General features: G+C 35.8%; 1 pseudogene; it reads left to right on the forward strand.

Moving 5' to 3' along the window:
- Positions 1-8,353: 8,353 nt before the first annotated feature.
- On the forward strand, positions 8,354-10,110 carry LOC126588284 (uncharacterized; annotated as a pseudogene).
- Positions 10,111-10,611: the final 501 nt, after the last annotated feature.

A 10,611-nucleotide genomic window follows, 5' to 3' on the forward strand; every position in this document is an offset into this window, starting at 1 on the left:
ATGGATGTAGCGCATTGTTTCATACTCAACAATTGTGAGGAGGCTTTGCCATACCTTGAAGAGCATGAACAGTTGATAAAGCGGGAACATCCTTCACATTTATATGCCAAGAAGCATCGTGACTTGTTTCCTTCGTGGTTTCACGCACATGTAAGTTGTATGTGGTTTGAATTGAGCATATTTTCCAACTTGTTCATGCCTTTCTTTAAACTTCGTTACACTAACATGTTAACTTTTTGTATATGTCATATTAGATGAACAAATTGAAGGAATTGAATTCACCCTCTTACGATGAAGAATTATATAACTTGGCGAGAGGACCGCTTCACATTGAATTGTTCTCGGGTTGTCATGTAAATGGGATCAAGTTCTTAGGGGCAACAAGTGATGATAAGTTGTCTACTCAAAATAGTGGTGTTCATGTCCCAGGTGCAGGCAACAGTGAAGACATAATTTTTATGGCAAACTAACTAGTGTAGTACAATTGCTTTACAAAGATAGGTGTCAAGTGATACTATTTAAGTGCCTTTGGTTTGATACAAATCCACATAACCGAACGAGTGTTAAGCAAGATCATGGTTTACTATCAGTAAACAGTTCGAGACATTGGTACGATGAAGACCCATACATTTTGGCAACTATGGCGAAACAAATATTCTATCTAGATGACCCTAAAGCCGGCAATGGTTGGAAAGTTGTTCAGAAGATTGAGCGAAGATGGCTATATGATATTCCGGAACTAGATCATGATGACAACGACGACGTCGCTGACCAACAGTTATCATCTTCGATAGAAATTGGTGAAGAAACACTCCGAGATACTAATATTGTGCAAAAACCATTTGACATAGCTGGAGTACCCGAATTCGAAATATCAATTGACCTTGGTGATTTGCCTCAATACAATGCACCAAAAGAGGCAAACGAAGATGAGGACGAATGGGAATTCGGAAATGATAGTAGTGAGGATAGCAAGAGTTATTATTGTAGTTCGGATGAGGATTAATATAAACTTGTAAAGGCAAAAGCAGGAGGCTGAGGGTTTAACACCGCTTCTCATCTACCCACACTAATATTCCCAACAAATCGTCTGATCGTCTCCATTCTATAAAGATAAAGATATCATGTAAGTTTTATGTTTTATGTTATTCTCATGGAAGGTTATGATGTCTTTTCATTTGAATTGTTTTTATTATATCTTTGATTACCTACTACCAAAGGTCCGTTTACCTTTCTGTTGGAATTATTGAAATTTATGGATGACCTCTTTGCAGGTTGTGGCCCAAACTATCCGGTCATGCTTTGAAGGTATGTGTTTTCTGTTGTCATTGTTAAGTGTTAACATAATTTGTTATTTTCTTTTTTTTTTGTCCGACTACCAACATTTGTGCTGAGATCCTGTGAGTTTTATGTGCATTCGTCTTTGACTCAGCCTCAAATGATGGTGGTCTCAGATCTGGATGATGTATTTGTTCCATTGCCAGATGATTTTCTTGTTAATCTATCTGAATCAAGAAGCGTAGTGGAGTCTATTTTTCAAGACAACGTGAATGTGGAGTCTGCTTTTGGTCCAGCTTTTAAAGCCTCGCTTATGCTTATGGAGTGTGAGCTTCTTCACAAATAGCAATTTTAATTTTACCTTTGGATAAAATTTATCACCAATTATAAAAGCAGTGTGTTAAGTTATGTATTCCTTGAGTAATTGACTATTAAGTACTTCATTATGCAGTTCCAAGAGTCTGGTTGTGCATTTACTTTGCATTAACTTATGTCTACGTGTGTGCTTTTGCAGACCAACCTTGGGGGAAAATTGTTAATTTTTCAAAATACACTGCCATCTCTTGGTGTTGGTCGCTTAAAGTTGCGTGGAGATGATCTTCGTGTCTATGGCTCTGATAAAGAGCATCTACTAAGACTACCAGGGGATCCTTTCTACAAGCAGATAGCTGCGGAATTTACCAAGGTCCAGATAGGGGTGGATGTGTATGCATTCAGTGACAAGTACACGGATATAGCTTCATTAGGTACATGTTTAAAGTTTAATCATATTCTGTTTCACTTTCATAGAACCAAATATCAAGATGATGTTGACAGATAGTAGGATCTTCTGATGATACTTCTCTACATTAATATGTTGAGAACTCTTATATTATCCACCAATTTTGTAGTTGTTGCCCTTCTGGGGAAATATGCTTTAACCATGGTTTTCTCCAATTTATTGCATTAACTGTTCTCCTAGAATATTGTAGTGTTTCTTCCTTGTAGTGAACATTTTTGAAGAAAGAATCTGAATTTACATATTTGAAACTTTTACGGTCTTGTTTGTAGTACTTGTTTGAATTTACATATGTTTGTCAACTGATATATGGTGATGATCGATTGCTTGTTGTGCAGTCTGAAGATACTGATGAAGAATATTTTCCCTTTCTTTTTCCTTTAAATAACTAGATTGAAACGACGCCGTAGTGACGGAATTTAAAACAGTGAGTCGAAGATTTAACATTTCTGGAACTCGCAGAGGTGTGTGACGCTGTCTTCTGTCGGATAATCAGTTGTTGAGAGAAGCCATGACTGTAGGTTGCAGCATCAGAGCCATTTGGATCCTCAACAGTCTCGACGCCGTCGTTTTCTCCAGGTCATCTCCGAACACATTCTCACGCTACCCTCTCTCCATATCTATAATGGTCTGATGGAAAAATTGGGGGAACATGTTACATAATTTGTAAAATTTGGGAATTATTATTTTTCTATTGTGATTGAAGGTTTCACTTATTGGTTTGTGTGAAATTGGTTTTCTGTTTCCAATTTGAAAGTGGGGGTTCTTCAATTTATGTTTTTTTCCTTGTTGTTTATCTTCCTTACTGTGTCTTTGAGATTTTTGGATGATTGATGTATCGAAATCAGGGATGGGAGGCTTTTCAAGATAGCTAGCTTATTGCTCTTGTGATATTTGCTGGAGTAATGTCAAAATTTAAACTTTTATGTTGATTATGTGTTTGTGAAATTTCTGCTCCAATTAAAGTTGCCTACTTTTGTCATTGCTTTCACTATACGAGAACGTTTTGGTGTGAATTTCATCTGTACTTGCAAACTTATTGATAAGATGTTTGTTATGAAGCATGTGCAATAAAGAGTGCGGTGCCTTGCTTTTCCAAATCTTGTGGGGTTTAAGTAATTCGTTATGTGCACTTGAAGAATAAAAAACTGGTAGCTAGAGTAGAGAGCCGGAGTAGAAAGAGAGAAGGGTGTGAGATATGGAACCAGTGTGGATTATTTTTTTAGTTGTTTTATTATGTACTGTTGGATATCATCTTGGTCAAAGCTCGCTAATTTATCGAAAACCATTGCTGGCTAAACCAATGGTGATGGATGTCTATCAAGAATATATACTTGTCACATATCGCCCATTTGATGTACACATATTCCATGTCAAGTTATTTGGTGAATTCACTACTCCAAATTTACAGGTAATGGAATGTTTGCTAGATTTTTTTGTAATGATTCTAATTTTATAGAATATGGTACTATTTAGAGATAGTTGAGCACTTGTGATTTCATTTGCACGCTAAATGAGAATAATTTAGTGAAATTTATTCTTCATACGTTTTAAGTGATAAAATGACAAACAACTTTCTACAGTTCGAGAACTCTCAATTATGACTGCAAAGAGCCATCCTGCAGCAATGCGTTTTGTAACTGATCAGCTTCCAAGAGAAGGCATTTCAAACAATCACATTTCTTATTTGTTAGTGTGTAATGAATTTACATATTTTTTAATTATATGAGTCGAGCTTGAGCGAGCTTAAAATGTACAAGCTTGGTACATAACTTGAGTTGTTTTGAGTATACAATAAATAGCTTAAGTTAACTTGGTAGATAACTTGAGCTATTTTGCATTACACCCGTGTACCTACGTCGCACAAGTTTTTTTTTTTTCTTTCATTACCTTTTTATTTTTTAAGTAAGATGTGTTAGGCTCGACTCTTGTAGATGACCAATTGGAACTTTTTCACGTCATCGAAATGTTACTCTTTCAAGTAGCATCATCTCAAATCTTAGCCTCTCCTCTATTTCCTCCCTCAAGAGGTTCTTATTCCATACCTTTGTTTGACCGGCCTTCACAAACCTCCTGATATTCCACTCCAATCACCAAGCAGTATTACTATAATAACGAAAACTTGAATCGGATACACTACTAATTAAGGCAATCTCCAACGATGGAGGGCTACATAGGTCTCAAAAATATAATTTTTTAAGGAATAATAACAAACTATTTTTTTAAATTTTCAAACACAAACTATATTCAACATAAAGTATATAACACAAAATCTTCAAAAACAAAATAAAGAATTGATTTTGTACTCATTAAAAAAAAAAAAAAACTTGCACGAAGTCTATACCTACGTCGCGCAAGTTGTTTTTTTTATGAGTACAAAATAAATACTTTATTTTGTTTTTGAAATTTTTTGTTATATAATTTATGTTGAATATATTATGGTATATGAAATCTGCTTGCAAAGATTTGTTTTAAGTAAGATGTGTTAAGCTCGACTCTTGTAGATGACCAATTGGAATTTTTTCACGTCATCAAAATGTTACTCTTTGAATTAGCATCATCTCAAATCTCTTAGCCTCTCCTCTATTTCCTCCTTCAAGAGGTTCTTATTCCATGCCTTTGTTTGACTGGCCTTCACAAACCTCCTGACATTCCACTCCAAGCACTCCAAGCACTAAACAGTATTACTAATAACGAAAACTTGAATTGGATACACTACTAATTAAAGCAATCTCCAACGATGGAGGGCTACATAGGCCTCAAAAATATAATTTTTTAAGGAATAATAACAAACTATTTTTTTAAATTTTCAAACACAAAATATATTCAACATAAAGTACATAACACAAAATCTTTAAATTTTCCGTCTTCAATCTTATTGGCTAAATCTTACTCTCTCTATATTTTTATTACGTACTTTTTAGTATGCCCAAGTACCTTTTCACCATGTCAATAACTAACAAGCTAAAAAAGAAATGCCTAACTGCTTGGGGTTGGCACTTTTTAGGCCTTCTAGGGGCTGATTCGAGCCCCGAATACGCCCATTTGTAAATGCTCTTTGGTTGGAGATTATCTTGTTCAATTTCAAGGTTAATATTGACCAAACTCCCTTTGATCGGAGATGGTCTAATTAACATCCCAAACACACAATATCACTACAAGTATAGCACAGACGTCTTTGGTATCCACTTGTGTAAATTTTTTAAATTGACGATCGAATTAATTCATTGTATTCATATAGGGTTAAAAAGTGTAGTTGTAAAAAAAACATCAAAATCGGAGTTACAATAACCGTTAAATTGTGATTTTTTCGATTATTGCCATCGAAAAGGTTTGTCCCGTTACTTGATATCTGAATGTTTATTTTTGTGATTTTTGGCGTACACGATCTCGAAGCATATACAAACAACTTTGACGGTTGGATCGTTGAAACTAGTTTTGTACAATGCATATCACATCAAAACATTAGATTAACTAACATTTGGAGTTTATTTATACTTTCATTAAGTATAAAATAAGATTTTGTGGTATCCACTTGTGTAAATATTTTAAATTGACGATCGAATTAGTTTATTGTATTCATATAGAATAAAGGAGTATAGCTGTAAAAAATCATCAAAATCGGAGTTAAAATAACCGTTAAATCGTGCTTTTTCGTTTATAATCGTCGAAATGTTTTGTTTCGTTACTTGATCTCTGCATATTTGTTTTTACGATTTTTTCCTGATGCAATCTCGAAGCATATACAAACAAGTTTGACGGTTTGATCTTTGAAACTAGTTAATTTCATACGATGCTTTTCCCATGAAGTTCAACGGTATATATATTTACTAAGTAGATTTTAATTTATTTATTTCGTACTTATAATACTTAAGAAATTGACTGATATATATGAAAAAAAAAATTATTATGGGTTTTTGTTAGAAAAATATATTATTGTGGGGGATCTTAAAAAAATTTGAATTTGAAAGGAGGAAAGTCACATTTTCGGTAATTTTTATAATAATTTTTTTTCCAAATAAATACTTAGCGTGACGCCTTAGTATGATCGTCGTGCAAAAACCACTTTGCGCGACGTCGAATTATACACCTACGTCGCGCAAGGTGTGATAATTTTGGCGGTATAATAGTGAAAAATAGGCATTTTTTTTCAATTTTTCCAATTTTTTTCACTTTGCCCTCTTTATACCCAAACGACAGCCCTCTCTTGAACACAGAACCCTCCTCCTTCTATTCGAACCTAACTCAACCGTCCCTCTTTATCTCCCTCTCTCCTCTTCACAAATCTTGAACCCCTAATCTTTCCTCTTCACAATCTCGAACCCAGACCTATCTTTCCTCTTAACAAATCTTGAATCCAAACGACAGACCTTCACGCAAATCTCGAAGCCGACGCTAATCAAGTCCCAAAATCAAGGTAAGGGTTTCTAATTTTCGATGGGATTTTGTTATTTAGGGTTTAGGCTTAAATTGCATGTTGATTTCTGAGAATTTTGTTGATGTATGTGTGTTTTGTGTATGAACATGAATTTGGTTTAGTTTGGTTTTTATTAATTTGATTTTAATTAAGGATGCATATGCCTTGTTAATTAAGGACCTTTTTAACAGTCCGGCGGCGCAGAGTTGGAATTCAACTATTGCAGACCAAGCTTCGGATTGTTTTTGTGCCACATTATGAATTGTTTGTAAATTGCAGCATAGTAGGAACTACAGAGGTAATACATCCAACTTGAGCCAGATTCTCATAGCTTTCAAAGTTTTTGCACTTAACTACCACAACTTTTGCATGCTGCTTACTTCACTATGATTTTTTGACTTTGTGGTTGGTTGTCCCAAAAAAATATGATGCTATCGAACTTGAGTACTGTGTATATTTGCTCCTCAGCCCCCTTCACTTCACTGGTCGGACACAAACAGTTCTCACACGGAATCTATATTGAGGTTGAGAGTCTTCATCATCATCGTCATCATCATCCTCTTTACTAGAGTCATCTTCCACTCTATCCCACCATGCATAGTCCAGAGAAGAGTGTCCCTTTGGTTTTGGAATTGCTTGCCATCTGTTTTCTTTTTCTTTTTCAGACGATACCTTGACTGCACAAGCGGTAACAACTTCACTGGTATTTTTCCTTGATGGTTTTTACCTTATTAAGTGTTTTGTGTCTGTGGTATAGAACTCTCACTGTTTTCGATCTGGGTTTTGCTTACTTTCTTGCTTTTTATCTTCATGATTTCAGAAAAAAAGACTAATTATTTGGAAAAATTAGAGGCAGTCACCTCATATAGAATTTTGATTCCTTTAATGATTTATTTGGAAAATTTTCAGAACTAAAATGTATAAACTTTTGGTTCAGGGTTGAAAAGTTTCCAACAATGTTCTAAAATCCAACTAAGTCCAGCCATGTGATACCCTGGCTTTTCCTATATAAATGGAGTATCCACCTAGATGCACATGGTGACCTAATTTATTAAGTTTTGGTCAGTTATATAAAGTCAATAACATTTATAAGGAAATATGGCTAATAACGTAGCGATATCATAATAAGCCTCATGGTCAAAATTTTCTCCAGTGTTTTGTAATGATATATATATATATATATATATATCTAGTTGTTTTGTATTTATGTAGTTGTGACAAGATTGTGGTTTGTTGATAGTGTTATGTGTTATGTAAGTTGGTTAACCCATGTTGCGTAGAAGTAAAAGCTTGAAACTTTTAAAATGTCGAACTGTCATGTGTACTGTTTTATCTTCATAACCGTTTGTACATTTAAACTGAAATCATTGATGTGCATAGTTGTATATTGTGTTCATCGAAACTAAAGGTGCTTTCTACCTTCATTTGGGGAAATAAGGCTAGTTTAGTTGATTAAACGCCATTGAGATTGAAAGTAATGGTGGTTTCTACTTTCATTTGGGGAAAATAAGGTAATTTATATTAATTTGAACATTATTGAGAATAAATTGTTTGAAAAAGTTTAGTGGAATTAGGATGGGTTTTTTTTTCTTTTGGAGGGGGGGGGGGGAACACATGTTTTTCCATTCCCTATCTAGTGGGGAGGTGTAAGGAGGGCATGATTAAGTATGAAGAGAGTTGAATAATTTCATTCATAAGTTCTAGATTAAACACCATTTAGATGACCTCATGTAGCTCTCGTACTTGAACTTCAAAGTGATGAAGTCCAACATGTGTTTCTATACATTTGGTTTTCCTGTGTCTTTACTTCATGGCACAAGAATATATTCACTTTTATTAGTCCAAGTGGTGATTAGTTTCAAATGCAAGAAAGGATTATTTTCTAATGTTATATTTTTATGGTTCAAAAAGTGTATAGATGTCGCAGTTGATCACTCGTTGTTGGAGTGTGACCAATGTATCTCCCGCATTATCAACATCTACTGCTCCACCCGTGAGTGCTCCATTGATTCAAGAGCCTACACCCCTTGCTGAGGCTACTTCTACGGCGTCTCAGGTGCCCGTCTCATCGACATCATCAGTGTCGGTTCAGCCGCTCAGTGCACGGCGGCCTCACTGGCGCCGCCGCGAGCCGGAGCTTTCTGATCACACTTCCTTGGCATCCAGATTCGAGGGTGAGGCCTCCTAGCCAGGTACATTTCTTTTCTAATTCTCACTACATTGTATTTTTTTTTCATTTTAAAACTATTATTTTTATGATGGTAAAAATATGCTGGATTGTGAAAATGTGTTGCAAGTTGTGAATTACTGTTATTTTATTGTTTTAAGGTTTTGGGAAATGCTATACTATTATGGGAGGTTGTGTTGAATTTTTGTACAAATTTAAGCTTAGGGTTTTCACCATTTAAGTATTTTTGGCCAGCTAAAAAAAACACCAGGGGCCTAGTCGAATGCTGAAGCAGAAACATAACGAACGTCAGATAGGCTCCAAGATCAAGATTGTGTATGACCCGCGACATCGTGGAGCGTTTACCTCACAGCAGCACGTTAGTAGCTGTGGTGTTGTTATTCGAGACAATTGTCCTTTTTAGTGGCAGTCTTGGGCAGAAATTCTTGAGGACAAGAAGGAACTGGTGCGACATGAGTTGTCGGTTAGTATATTAATTTTTAGCCTTTATCATTTTTTTAATTTTGTTTACAAATATTAAAAACCAAAATATATTATCTTTAATATTATTAAATTTCTTACTATTATTTTATTATTTTTCATATTCGTAGTTCATTTATGATCTTGATGATGCATCCCCCGAGGTCATGGCCTACTTAGAGGGGATCTTAGCAATCCGGTACAAACATTGGAAGAACAATTTTCACAATCATTTTAAGAAATGTGATAATCTAGAGATTGCTCACTTACAAGTTCCAAGCGAGTTGAATGACCGGCCAGAGGATTGGGAGTGGATCTGCAAGCATTTTACGGACCCAAACTTTGTGGTATGTACATAATATCTTAATAATAATTTATTATTGTTTTAGTTATTTTTAAAGCTTTTTTTATTAATTTATTTCAAATAGTCACACTAACATGTATATTGTGTGTTTAACAGAAGAAATCTGTTGCTGGCCAGATAGCTCGGGAGTCAAAGACACTTCTCCACCATTCTAGTTCGAAGCCCTTTTCGTATAGGCTTGAGGAACGACGTCAGGTAAAACTATATTAACTTTGAAATTTTATACAATTTATTTATTATTATTAATAAAATTTTCTTAATGTTTTTTTTTTCTTCAGGAGGGTTCTAAGTTCCCAGAGATCGACATGTTCAAGGACGTTTACGTTCGACCTAGTAATGAAATCTCTGAGCAGTTTTATGTAAGTATATGTAATTATTATTATTCTTATATGTATGAATCGTTCAAATATTGTTTATATTTTGTTATTAAACATTATATGTTTTTTCTTTATTATTACAAGATACTATGGTGGAAAAGAGCACTGCTATTCTCCAAGAAGCAGCCTTGCAGCTTCCCCTGGAGACTTCGATTGAGGACGTCATGGTACCAGAGGATGTAGGTTTCAGATCATGATGGAAGTCCTGGATCAGAACCTTGGTCGTTGTCATGGCCAGGTTGTTTGGGGTATGGGGAAATCACGGGTGCCTCTTCTTCCAGATCGAACACATCATTGATGGATGAAGTGACAACCTTAAGGGGTAAGCTTCCGATCCAGGAAGAGCAGATGAGGGTCCAGGGCGAGCAGATGAAAGAGCAGATGAGGGCCCAGGGCGGCAGATGAAGGAGCAGATGAGGGAGCAGACCAATCAGATGAAAGCGCAGCTGAGGACTCAAAGCAAGGAGGTGAGGACCTATGCTGAGATGGTGAAAGACCTTGTACGAGCTATACAGATGGCCGGCCTACAAGTCTCGCTACCAACACCTCATCTTGATCCACCTTCGACCTTAGAGCCACCTCACCCTCCCGATACTCAGTAGCTTGATGTTTTAAACCTAGTTCACTTGTAGGTCGCGTCACGCAAGGCAACTTTGCACGACGTATGCCCTGAGTTGCGCAAAGACCCTTTGCTCGAAGTAGGTCGCGTCGCGCAAGGCCACTTACACGACGTAGGTCCTACGTCGAGCA

The sequence above is a fragment of the Malus sylvestris genome, chromosome 11 (assembly GCF_916048215.2).
Source record: "Malus sylvestris chromosome 11, drMalSylv7.2, whole genome shotgun sequence".
NCBI classification, from domain to species: Eukaryota; Viridiplantae; Streptophyta; class Magnoliopsida; order Rosales; family Rosaceae; genus Malus; species Malus sylvestris.